General features: G+C 35.4%; 1 long non-coding RNA gene across 1 annotated transcript; it reads left to right on the top strand.

Annotated features, from left to right (window-relative positions):
• LOC131421258 (uncharacterized) lies at positions 1–8,453 on the top strand. Its single transcript, XR_009223781.1, has 3 exons — positions 1–69; positions 5,216–5,351; positions 8,281–8,453. It is a non-coding gene; the product is annotated as an uncharacterized LOC131421258 (long non-coding RNA).
• The last annotated feature ends 2,055 nt before the right edge of the window (positions 8,454–10,508 follow it).

Here is a 10,508-nt window from a genome sequence, read left to right as displayed (position 1 = left end):
TATTCAGAGTCTTGAAAGAGGCAACTGGGATCTAACTGAAAGAATTTTAGAGCTAGAAAACCGTTTCAGGTAGGAAATTTTCTAGTTTCTTTTAAAACTAGCCGTTTGTTATAAGCTTGAGTAGTATATGAACTCCATATTCCTGATTGATCACAGAATTTAAATCTAGTAGAATTTCACCTAATACTTGACTCAAAATTATTATATTTTAAAAACACATTTTTGAGATATAATTCACATACCATTACAATTTACCCTTTTAAAGAGTACAATTCAGTAGTTTTTAGTATATTCACAAGTTTGTCCAATCATCACCACTGTCTAATTCCAGAACATTTTCATCACCTCATAAAGATATCCCATGCCCATTAGCAGTTACTTCCCTTTACGCCCTCTCCAGTCTCTGACAACCACCAATCTACTTTCTTTCACTATGGACTTGCCTTTTCTGGACATTTCATATAGATGCAGTCATACAATACGTGGCCTCTGTGTCTGACTTCTTTCACTTAGCACGATGTTTTCAAAATTCATCCATGTTGCATAAATCTGTACCTCGTTCCTTTTTATAGCTGAAAAATATTCCATTATATGGAAATACCACATTTTCTTTATCCATTCATCAGTTGATGGACATTGGTTGTTTCCTCTTTTGGGGGCAGGGGCCTTTATGAATAATGCTGCTATGAACATTCTTGTATGAGCTTTTATATAACTGTATGTTTCATTTCTCTTAGGTATATGCCTTAGGAGTAGAATTGCTGGATCATAAAGTAACTCTATGTTTAACTATTTGAGGCTACTTTTGAGGAACTTCTAGGCTGTTTTCCAAGGCAGTTATACCATTTTACATTCCCACCAGCAATGTATGAGGATTCCAATTTCTCCACATTCTCACCAACACTTGTTATTGTTCATCTTTTTTATTATAACCATTCTAGAGGATATGAAATTGTATCTCATGATTTTAATTTGTATTTCCATAATGATTAAAGATGTTGAACATCCTTTCATGTGCTTTTTGGCCGTTTGTGTATCTTCTGTGTAGAAGTATCTATTCAAATCCTTTGCCCATTTTTTTTTTACCTTATTTATTATTTTTTAATTTTTTATTGATGTTTTAATAGTTTTTTCCTTTGCCCATTTTTAAATGGGGTTTTTTGGTTTTTTATTGGTTTTTTAATTATTATTTAAGTAAGTATTCTTTATATATTCTGGATACTGATCTCTTATTAGATATTTGATTTGCAAATATCTTCTCCTATGTGTGGGTTGTCTTTTCACTTTCTTAATGGTGTCTTTTGAAGCACAAAACTTTTAAATTTTGATGAAATTTATTATTTTTTTCACTTGTCTCTAGTGTCATATTTAAGAAACGATTGCCTAATCCAGGGTCACAAGAGTTTACACTTTTTCTTTTTTCTTTTTTTGTGAGGAAGATCAGCCCTGAGCTAACACACAATGCCAATCCTCCTCTTTATGCCGAGGAAGATTGGCCCTGGGCTAACACCTGTGCCCATCTTCCTCTACTTTATATGGGACGCTGCCACAGCATGGCTTGATAAGCAGTGTGTCAGTGTGCCCCTGGGATCCAAACCTGCGAACCCTGGGCCGCCGAAGCGGAGCATGCGCACTTAACTGCTATGCCACCGGGGGAGGGGGGGCCCTACACTTATTATTTTTTTAAAGTGTTATAGTTTTAGCACTTAAATTTATGTCTTTGATCCATTTTGACTAATTTTTGTATATGGTGTGAGTTAAGGGTCCAAATTCATTCTTTCGCATTTGAAGATCCACTAGTTATCCTAGCACCACTTGTTGAAAAGACTATTTTCTCCCATTGAGTTGTCTGGGCAATCTTGCAAAAAAATCAATTGACCATAAATGTATGAGTTTAATTCTGCACTCTCATTTCTATTCCATTGGTTTATATGTCCATACTTATGCTAATACTATTCCATCTTGATTACTATAGTTTTATAGTAAGTTTTGAAGTGTGAGTCCTCCAACTTTTTCTTCTTTTTCAAGATTTTTTAGCTTGCTTTTCCATATGAATTTTAAGATCAGCTTGTCAATTTCTGTAAAAAAGGAAGCTGGAATTTTGATAGGGATTGTGTTGAATTTGTAGATCAGTTTGGGGAGTATTGCCATCTTAATATTAAGTGTTCCAATTCATGAACATGGCATGTCTTTCCATTTATTTAGGTCTTTAATTTCTTTCAACAATATTTTTTAGTTTTCAGTGTACACATCTTACATTTCTTTTGTTAAATTTATTTCTAAGTATTTTATCCTTTTTTATACATTGGAAATGGAACTGTTTCCTTAATTTCATTTTTGGATTGTTCATTTTTAGGGAGTAGAAATATAATTGATCTTTGCATATCGATCTTGTGTCCTGCAGATTTGCTGAACTTGTTTATTAGCTCTGATAGTTTTTTTTTGGATTCCTTAGGATTTTCTCTATACAAGACATGTCATAAGCAAAGAGATTTACTTCTTTCTAATCTGGATGCTTTTAATTTATTTTCTTGCCTAATTGCTTTGGTTCAAACTTCCATTACAATGTTGAATGGAAGTGGTAAGAAACAGACATCCTTGTTTTGTTCTTGATCTTAGTGGGAAAGATTTCAGTGTTTCACTATTAACTATGCTGTTAGCTACGGGTTTTTTGTAGATGCCCTTTATCAGGTTGAGGAAATTCCCTTCTATTCCTAGTTTGTTGAGTGTTTTAACATGAAAGTGTATTGGATTTTTTCAAATACTTTTTCTGCATCTATTGGGATGATCAGTTTTGTCTTTTATACAATTCATTATTCTTAGACTTGTGGTTATTTAGTTGGTATACAAAGAGAGGAGATATTTGATCATGGGCCCTTGGTTGATAGGAGGAGGAAAAAAGTCATTGATTTTCCCTCTTATAATATTAACAATATTTAAGAAAGTCACACAATATGAAGAGTATTGTATTTAGATTTGAATACTGGCGTAGCCTGTTTGTATTCTATATTGGTTAGTATGTATCAGCTCAACTGATAGGTTGAAGTTTCTTCTGAGTCTTGCATTTCCCAAATCAGTTTTAAAAAGAAAATATATAGGAGCTTGAAAGTAAGGAAGAAAGCAGACCTCTACTCAGACTGAGGAATTAGTTAAAACCACAGGCCAGCAAGAGGGAGAGTGGGATTTCTTTTTTTTTTCTGGTTGTGCAGTGTCTGAAAAAAGAAGATTGACAAAGTTCAAGTGAAGAACTGATTAAAAGCAATTTATCATCCAAATAAATATCTTCTCAGTGATAGACTACCACATGAAGTTGGTCTGTAGTTTGACCCGTAACAGCTACCCACACATTGCAGTCTTCAACACAATGTTGAATACAGCTACAGAGTGAGCCACTATGGACTTTTTGCTTTTTTTTGTCTTTGGTGCTAGCGAGAAAGGTGGCTGAATAGCATACCACACATTTTTTTTCATCTTTCTGTTAGTGTTGAGGCAGGAGAAGACTGGAAGCAGCACCTATGGAGTGGACTCTGGAGGGTACTCTGGGCAAAGGATTGTTCTTAGGCCATATCTGGTTCCCGGCCCCTTTAGCTGTTCTCTCTTTGCAGTTAGTGCAGTTAGGAATAAAGTTTCAGGCCCGGCACTTTTTCCTTTTGTTCCCTTGGTTACTGAAAAAGGCGTGTTAAAATCTTCAATTATGATTTTGGATTGGTGTCTCTCACTTTTAGTTCAACTGTTGCTTTATATATTTTGAAATATTTGCATTCTAATTTAGAATTTTTGTATCTTTCTGTTGAATTGTCACTTTTATTATTATGAAATGTCCCTCTTTATCTTTTATGTACTTCTTTCTTTAAAGTCTACTTTGATTTTAACACAGCTACACATTAACATTTTTTTACTGTTCTCATGGCTTATCTTTTTTTTTTAAATTGCATGTTTCTGTCATGCTTAAAGTATATCTCCTGTAAAATGCTTAGCATTAGCTTTTATTTTTTTTTAAATCCAATCTGATACTCTTGTTTTTTAATTGAAAGGTTTAGACCATCTATCTCTAATTACTGAAACTGTTGGATTTAATTCTACCATGTTGTTATTTATAATTTGACTAGGATATGTCCTGGTGTAGCTTTCTTTGTATCTAGCCTGCTTAGCATTTGCAGAACTTCTTGAGTCTATCAACTGATGTCTTTTATCAGGTTTGGATAATTCTTGGGAATTATTTTTTTAAATATTGTTTCTGTCCCATTCTGTCTCTACTCTCATTTTAGGGCTACAATTACAGGTATGTATGACCTTTGGAGTGTGTCCTACATGTCTCGAATATAATTTTTTGAATTAAATTTTCTCTTTAGATAACTCAGACAATTTCTTTTGACTTGACTCAAATTCACTAATTCTGTAGGATGCAGTACTTACACAGAAAATTAGCAATTGGTAATCAAAACAAGAACCAGATAATTAGCTATTTGTATCTTTGATAATCAAACAAGTTTTTACATATGCTGTTCTCTATTGCTGTATCATTATTTCTAATTCCTTTTCCCCTCACTCAATCCCAGTTGAAGAGCCCATTCAGGTGTTATTAAAATAGGAGTACTTGTGGGCCCGGCACCATGGCCAAGTGGTTAAAGTTCCACCTGCTCCACTTTGGTGGCCCAGGTTCGTGGGTTCGGATCCCGGGTGAGGACCTACTCTACTCACTGGCCATGCTGTGTTGGTGTCCCACATACAAAAAAATAGAGGAAGATTGGCACAGATGTTAGCTCAGGGCTAATCTTCCCCAAGCAAAAAAAGAGGATTGGAAACAGATGTTAGCTCAAGGCAAGTCTTCTTCAGCAAAAAAAAAAAAAAAAAGAAAAAGAAAAAGAAATGTATATATATACACACACACGAGTAATTGTGTCCACGTGGAAGGAATTGTGTCCACGCAGGAGGACAGTCATACTCCAATTTCCCCTTGAAAAGAATAGTTTCAAAATTGACCTCCCCCAAGGGAACTACTACAGGACTTAATACTGGATTGTTTTTCTCTCCATTTCTCTGCCAGTTCTAGTCTCTCCCTAAAAATTGTTGAACTGCACAGCTCTTTTCAAAAGAAATACATTTTTATTTGATACACATATTTAATATATTTTAAATGGGGGATGCTTCTTTTTATATTTTAATTGAAGTTTGAAAATTGATTCTGATAATTTTACCTTCTGATATTTTACAGAGTACATCTGGTTGAAAGAGAAAAGGCAGAGCGAAAAGCAGACCTTTTGGAGAAAAAGTTAGTAGGTGCTAACAAATTCATCCCTTATATGAATGTAAAAGGACAAGAGGATTCCTTGGACAGTTTCAAGACGAAGGTAAGAATAAATTTTGATTGATTTTGGAAGAAACGAGATTCTTATTAGCTTGTGTTACTCCAGGAGATAATTGGCAAATGTGGTTTGTTGGTCCTCTCCTCATGGAGGATCAGAGGAAGCAGTACCGCATGGTTGACTGGAAGCCTTTCTGGGGTATGGAGAGAAAGTGCCAGGAGGAGCTGAGGGTCTCTGGGATACTGAAGTAAAGATTAGAGGGAAGGGAGCTGTGAGAGAGCTGGCAGGAGAGGTGGTGGTTAGAGAGTGAAATCTGGGAGTTTCAAATTTCTGGTATGGGTTAGTTCCTGCTGCTGACAAAATCTGGGTTTTTGGATCTGGATGTAAGGATTGAAGGGGGTGTAGATGAAAGTCATTGAAACTGAAGCACAGGAATCACAAAGCTAAATTGGTAGATCATCTACATTGAACACTGAAATCTAGAATTATGGCGTGAGTTGGGTTTAGAAGGAAGAGGTGAGTCTGGTGCCAAGTAGACAGCAATTCACAGGATGAGCAGAGGTTTTATAGAGGAATGTTGGAGGAGGATGGGAGACAGACTATTGTCAAGGAAGTGGTGAAAGTTTATTTTGAAATCCTTAGACTATTAACTGTTCATTATATAATCTGAATGTAAAACAGGGTCCATCATGATCCAATTAATGTGAGGGGTTCCATTTTTAAAAATTCAACATGCACTTTCAAAGTCGTTTAAAGTAATTCCAATCTTTAATTGCCTCTCTCAAGTAATTCACAGTAACACTTTCCATTCTTTTCACTTCTCTCACTAGTCTGTTACGTCTCTGAAAAACTCTCCCAAACCAGAGTCCATGCAGCTCTGACGTTTTCTTCCATTGCTGTCTTAGTCTGCCTCTTCTTTCTAGGTTTTTAGTGACGCAGACCCATAGTTCTCCTTCTATTTCCCAGTTTCACAGGACAAAAAGCCCAGAAACTGAGCTTGTCTACTCAGCTCCCAGAGTTGAGGGGGGAAAGAAGGCTAGAATTAGTAAAGGTAGAATCTTCCTGTAGGAAGTGAGGGGAAGGAGAAGTACAAGCATTATCTTTTTTTTTTTTTTTCCTGTTTACAATGGAAGCAGGATGATTACAGGAGCACAAGGGAAATGTTGGGGGAAAGATATGTGACTTCTTCCTTTTATACTTTTATATTATCTAAGTTGTTGTTAGTAAATGATATTCTATAACCATAATTAATCCTTTATGAAAATATCCATTTTCCTGCCAACTTTTCACTTGTCTTAGCATTCAGTGATGATCCTCGCCTGAATCAGCTATTTCATAAGGAGATGTAAAATGCTGATTTTTAAATTTCTATCATTCCTTCCACATTTATTAGCTCAAATTTTCTGTAAAGAGTTTCCCCATAAACTGGGGTGGTTTGGTTAGCTGCTTCCCTAAGCTAAATTTCCTATGCTCTCAAAACAGTTTCTCTATACCATGATTTTAATACCCCTTGATGTTCTAGTTTGCTCTTTTGATTATGTTCTTGTCTGTCTTATGACTCTATAACTCTTAAGTTCTATTGAGAGCCTTCTCTCTTAAAGTTTTGTATTATGACTGTATTTATATTTCAAAAGAAGCACAGTAAATGTTTCAATATTAAATTCCAAATGGGAAGTTTAACATGTATGTTGGCATATTTAGGATAAGGATGAAGCTGTCCTGGCCAAGAACTTTGAGAAAGATATTTTTCACTCTGAAGGACCAAAAGATGGACAGAAAATTTGGGATAAATATGAACAAGATTTGATCCATAAGGAAAAACAAAAATATGAGTTAGATAGACCTCCATATTTATTCAGCTGGGAAACTAAAACTGTGCAATCCCAGTATCAGAAGTTCCTTGGTCAGCTGGCTACTCTTCTGAGCAACAGTGTTGTCCCTGTACCACCCACGGAGGAAGCTGTGAAAGAGAGGATTCAGGAAATTGGTGCAAATGAGCAATCTTGGAAGTCTGTAAGTGTATTTACAGAAAAGTTATTCTTTCAAATTTGTTCCTTTGAAGATGTGGATTTTGATATTAGTCGATTTAGTAAACTCTGTGGCTCTAAATTTTAATTTTGATTTTATTTTTATTGCCACAGTGATAAAAGGGAAGAGGATGTCCATTATTACAGCAGAGGTAGTATAGTGTGTTTGTTAAGAGCAGAGAGCCCCGTTATGAATCCCAGCTCTGCCATTGCCAGCTGTGTGCTCTTGGGCAGGTTACTTGTCCTCTCTGTGTCTCAAGTTTCATTTGTGGCAGGAGGCGGGGGTTGAGGGGGGCATAGTTCCTATCGCATAGAGTGGTTGTAAGGATTAAACGGATTAATACATGATAAATGCTTAGTACAGTTCAGTGTAAGCTCAATGAATGCTAGCTTAAAAATAGTGGTATGGTGAAGAAAATCTTTCCATCATGACCAAACACCACTCAGTTAAGTCAGTGCAGTAAAATAAATCATCAAATCAGTTATTTGTTTGAATTTCCTGGTCAAGTCTATCAAAAGATTGAACCAGCAAGTTTAAGTGAGTATCTCTTCTTGTGTCCAAATCATTTTAGTAAAATTTCATGACTCTTCACCCTAAAATTCAAATGAAGATATGTATGGCTTAAATTCAATATATTAGTAAAACCTGCTACACAGTAGTTTGTTTATTGTAGACTTCCAATTTTTCTTACACTTTGCTCTCTTAAAATTAATTATACAATTTTATTTCTCAGTACTAAAATGTCTTATTTTTGTATATCAGATCTTTTTATTTCTTTTTTTAAAACCAGCTTATACATGTCAAATCTTCTTAAAAGACTTCCCTATTCATCTATGTAGTAATTTATTGTCACTACAATGTCAGTATAAGTAGAACTTGCCCATAGTGTGAAATGAAATAGAAATCATAGACCATCAGGAAGTTTGATCTGTTTTTTTCCCTGCAGAGGACTGAAGGCCTTCAGCAGGAAATTCAGATGCTCACTCAGCGGCTGGAGCAGCTGCATCAGCACTATGAAGACGCTGCTCAAGAATCATCCCAAACTGAAGAAAAGTGTAAGGAGCAAAAAAAATCCTTGAAACATCTGGAAGGAAAAATTGCTCTTAAAGACTTTTTTCAAGGGAGATTTGACTTGGACAGGAAGAAAGTAAGAATTTCCTGAAGTATAAGGCATTGCTTTGACAATGAAAATAATCATATTTTATTATATTATCTAATGTTTAAAGCTGTTAATACTATTTATACTTTTCTTAATGTTAGAAAAGGAAGGAAAATTTCCTACAAACCCTTAAACCTTCTGATTTTATCCAAAAGCCTCTTCTTACTTCATGTCTTCCATTTCTCTATTGTACACAATATTTGATATTTATTGTGAGGGCATTTGCTAACATATTTCTTAATGTACTTTAAAAACAGTATTAGAGGGAAAGGAGCTCAAACGAATGACTCTCTACAGGTGGAATTTCAGGCACTGTGTCAGCTAGATATGGGTGTTGGGAAGGGGCCATTGATGATATTTCTCAACGATTAGTATACAATATACCATTACCTTCTCTACTTTCTGCTTCTCTGAATCTATAAGGAAAAACTCAATCCTAAAAGTGTGATGGAAGTAGGTAGCATGCAATATAATTTACTTTCAGGAGATTTTGATTCTATTTCACTACCGCTTCACAGAATTGCTTGTCATATGCCATCCTACGTTATACTATTTCTATAATTGCTGTGGCCCAAAACGTAATCTCATTCACTCACTCACCACTCACTCATTTAGTGTCTCATTCCATTCATTCATTCATTCATCCAACATGTATTGAGCACTCAGTTTTAAAAACTTCCAGCTCTGGGCCAGCCCCGTGGCTTAGTGGTTAAGTGTGTGCGCTCCGCTACTGGCGGCCCGGCTTCGGATCCCGGGCGCGCACCGACGCACCGCTTCTCCGGCCATGCTGAGGCCGCGTCCCACATGCAGCAACTAGAAGGATGTACAGCTATGACATACAACTATCTACTGGGGCTTTGGGGGGAAAAATAAATAAATAAATAAAATTATAAAAAAAAAAGAAAACATAAAAAAAAAACAAAAACTTCCAGCTCTGAATGAAGTGTATCAACGATGTCCTCTACAGAGTCCAAAGATGAATCCAGCTTCCATCTCTGCTCTTGAATATGTGATTGATGATGATCATTTCCATGCAAAATTTTTTTAAATGTTATATTAAATTTTAAGAATATACAAATAACACATGCTTTCCACAATACTTGAAACCATGTTAAAAGGTTTGATAAAAACAATAATAATCTTTCCCAACTCTCTTTCTGCCTTTTGCACCTCAGTAACCAATGTGTATATATCTTCTACAAGTATTGCCATGGTTATGGAAATATACAAGTACATATATGTGGGTGGTGGTATTTTTACAAAACTGGGACTATACTAGTCAAAATATTCTTATTACTTAGTAAGAAGTAAGTACCTCATGGTCTTTCCTTAGATCAAAAGATATAAATTTAACTTATTCCTTTAATAGCTGCATAGTTTTTCATAGTGCATATATAACTTATTTGACCAGTTCCTTATTGATGGACTATCAAGTTATTTCCATTTTTAATGCCACTACAAATAATGCTACAATAAGTATGTTTATACATATATCTTTCTGCACTGGTGCTTTCTTCCCCTATGGAACTGAGTTTTAAATATGGAATTACAGTATCACATTATATGAGTATTTTAAATTTTAACAGCCATTGCCAGAATACTACTTTCCAAAAGGTAGAAGGACTTCACTTTCCAACTAATAATGTATAAGAGTGCCTGTTTCCTCTTCACATCCTAGCCAGCATTGGATGCTGTCATTCTTTTACTGTGTGTGTGTGTGTGTCTGTGTGTGTGAGTTGGGTTAAAATGGTACAATTTTTATATTTCCCTGACTACTCGTAAAGCTGAGCATCTTTCTTTTTCTAAATGCTATTGACCACTTGGATTCCCTTGCCTTCCTACTCCTCGCAATTTGGACCTCAGAAGCAGAAGGTTGAATTAATCAGACTCTATGGTTCATAACACATTATCTTGGGCCATGGAAGGTCCCTCTCTTATTTATTTACTCCTTTTTGGCTCTTTTTCCCATTCCCTCCCCCAAAGGAAATCAATATAATGTGTTTAATGTGTATCTT

Source organism: Diceros bicornis, chromosome 24, assembly GCF_020826845.1.
Source record: "Diceros bicornis minor isolate mBicDic1 chromosome 24, mDicBic1.mat.cur, whole genome shotgun sequence".
In the NCBI taxonomy this organism is placed as follows: domain Eukaryota; kingdom Metazoa; phylum Chordata; class Mammalia; order Perissodactyla; family Rhinocerotidae; genus Diceros; species Diceros bicornis.
This window is presented reverse-complemented; position numbering and strand designations above follow the sequence as displayed.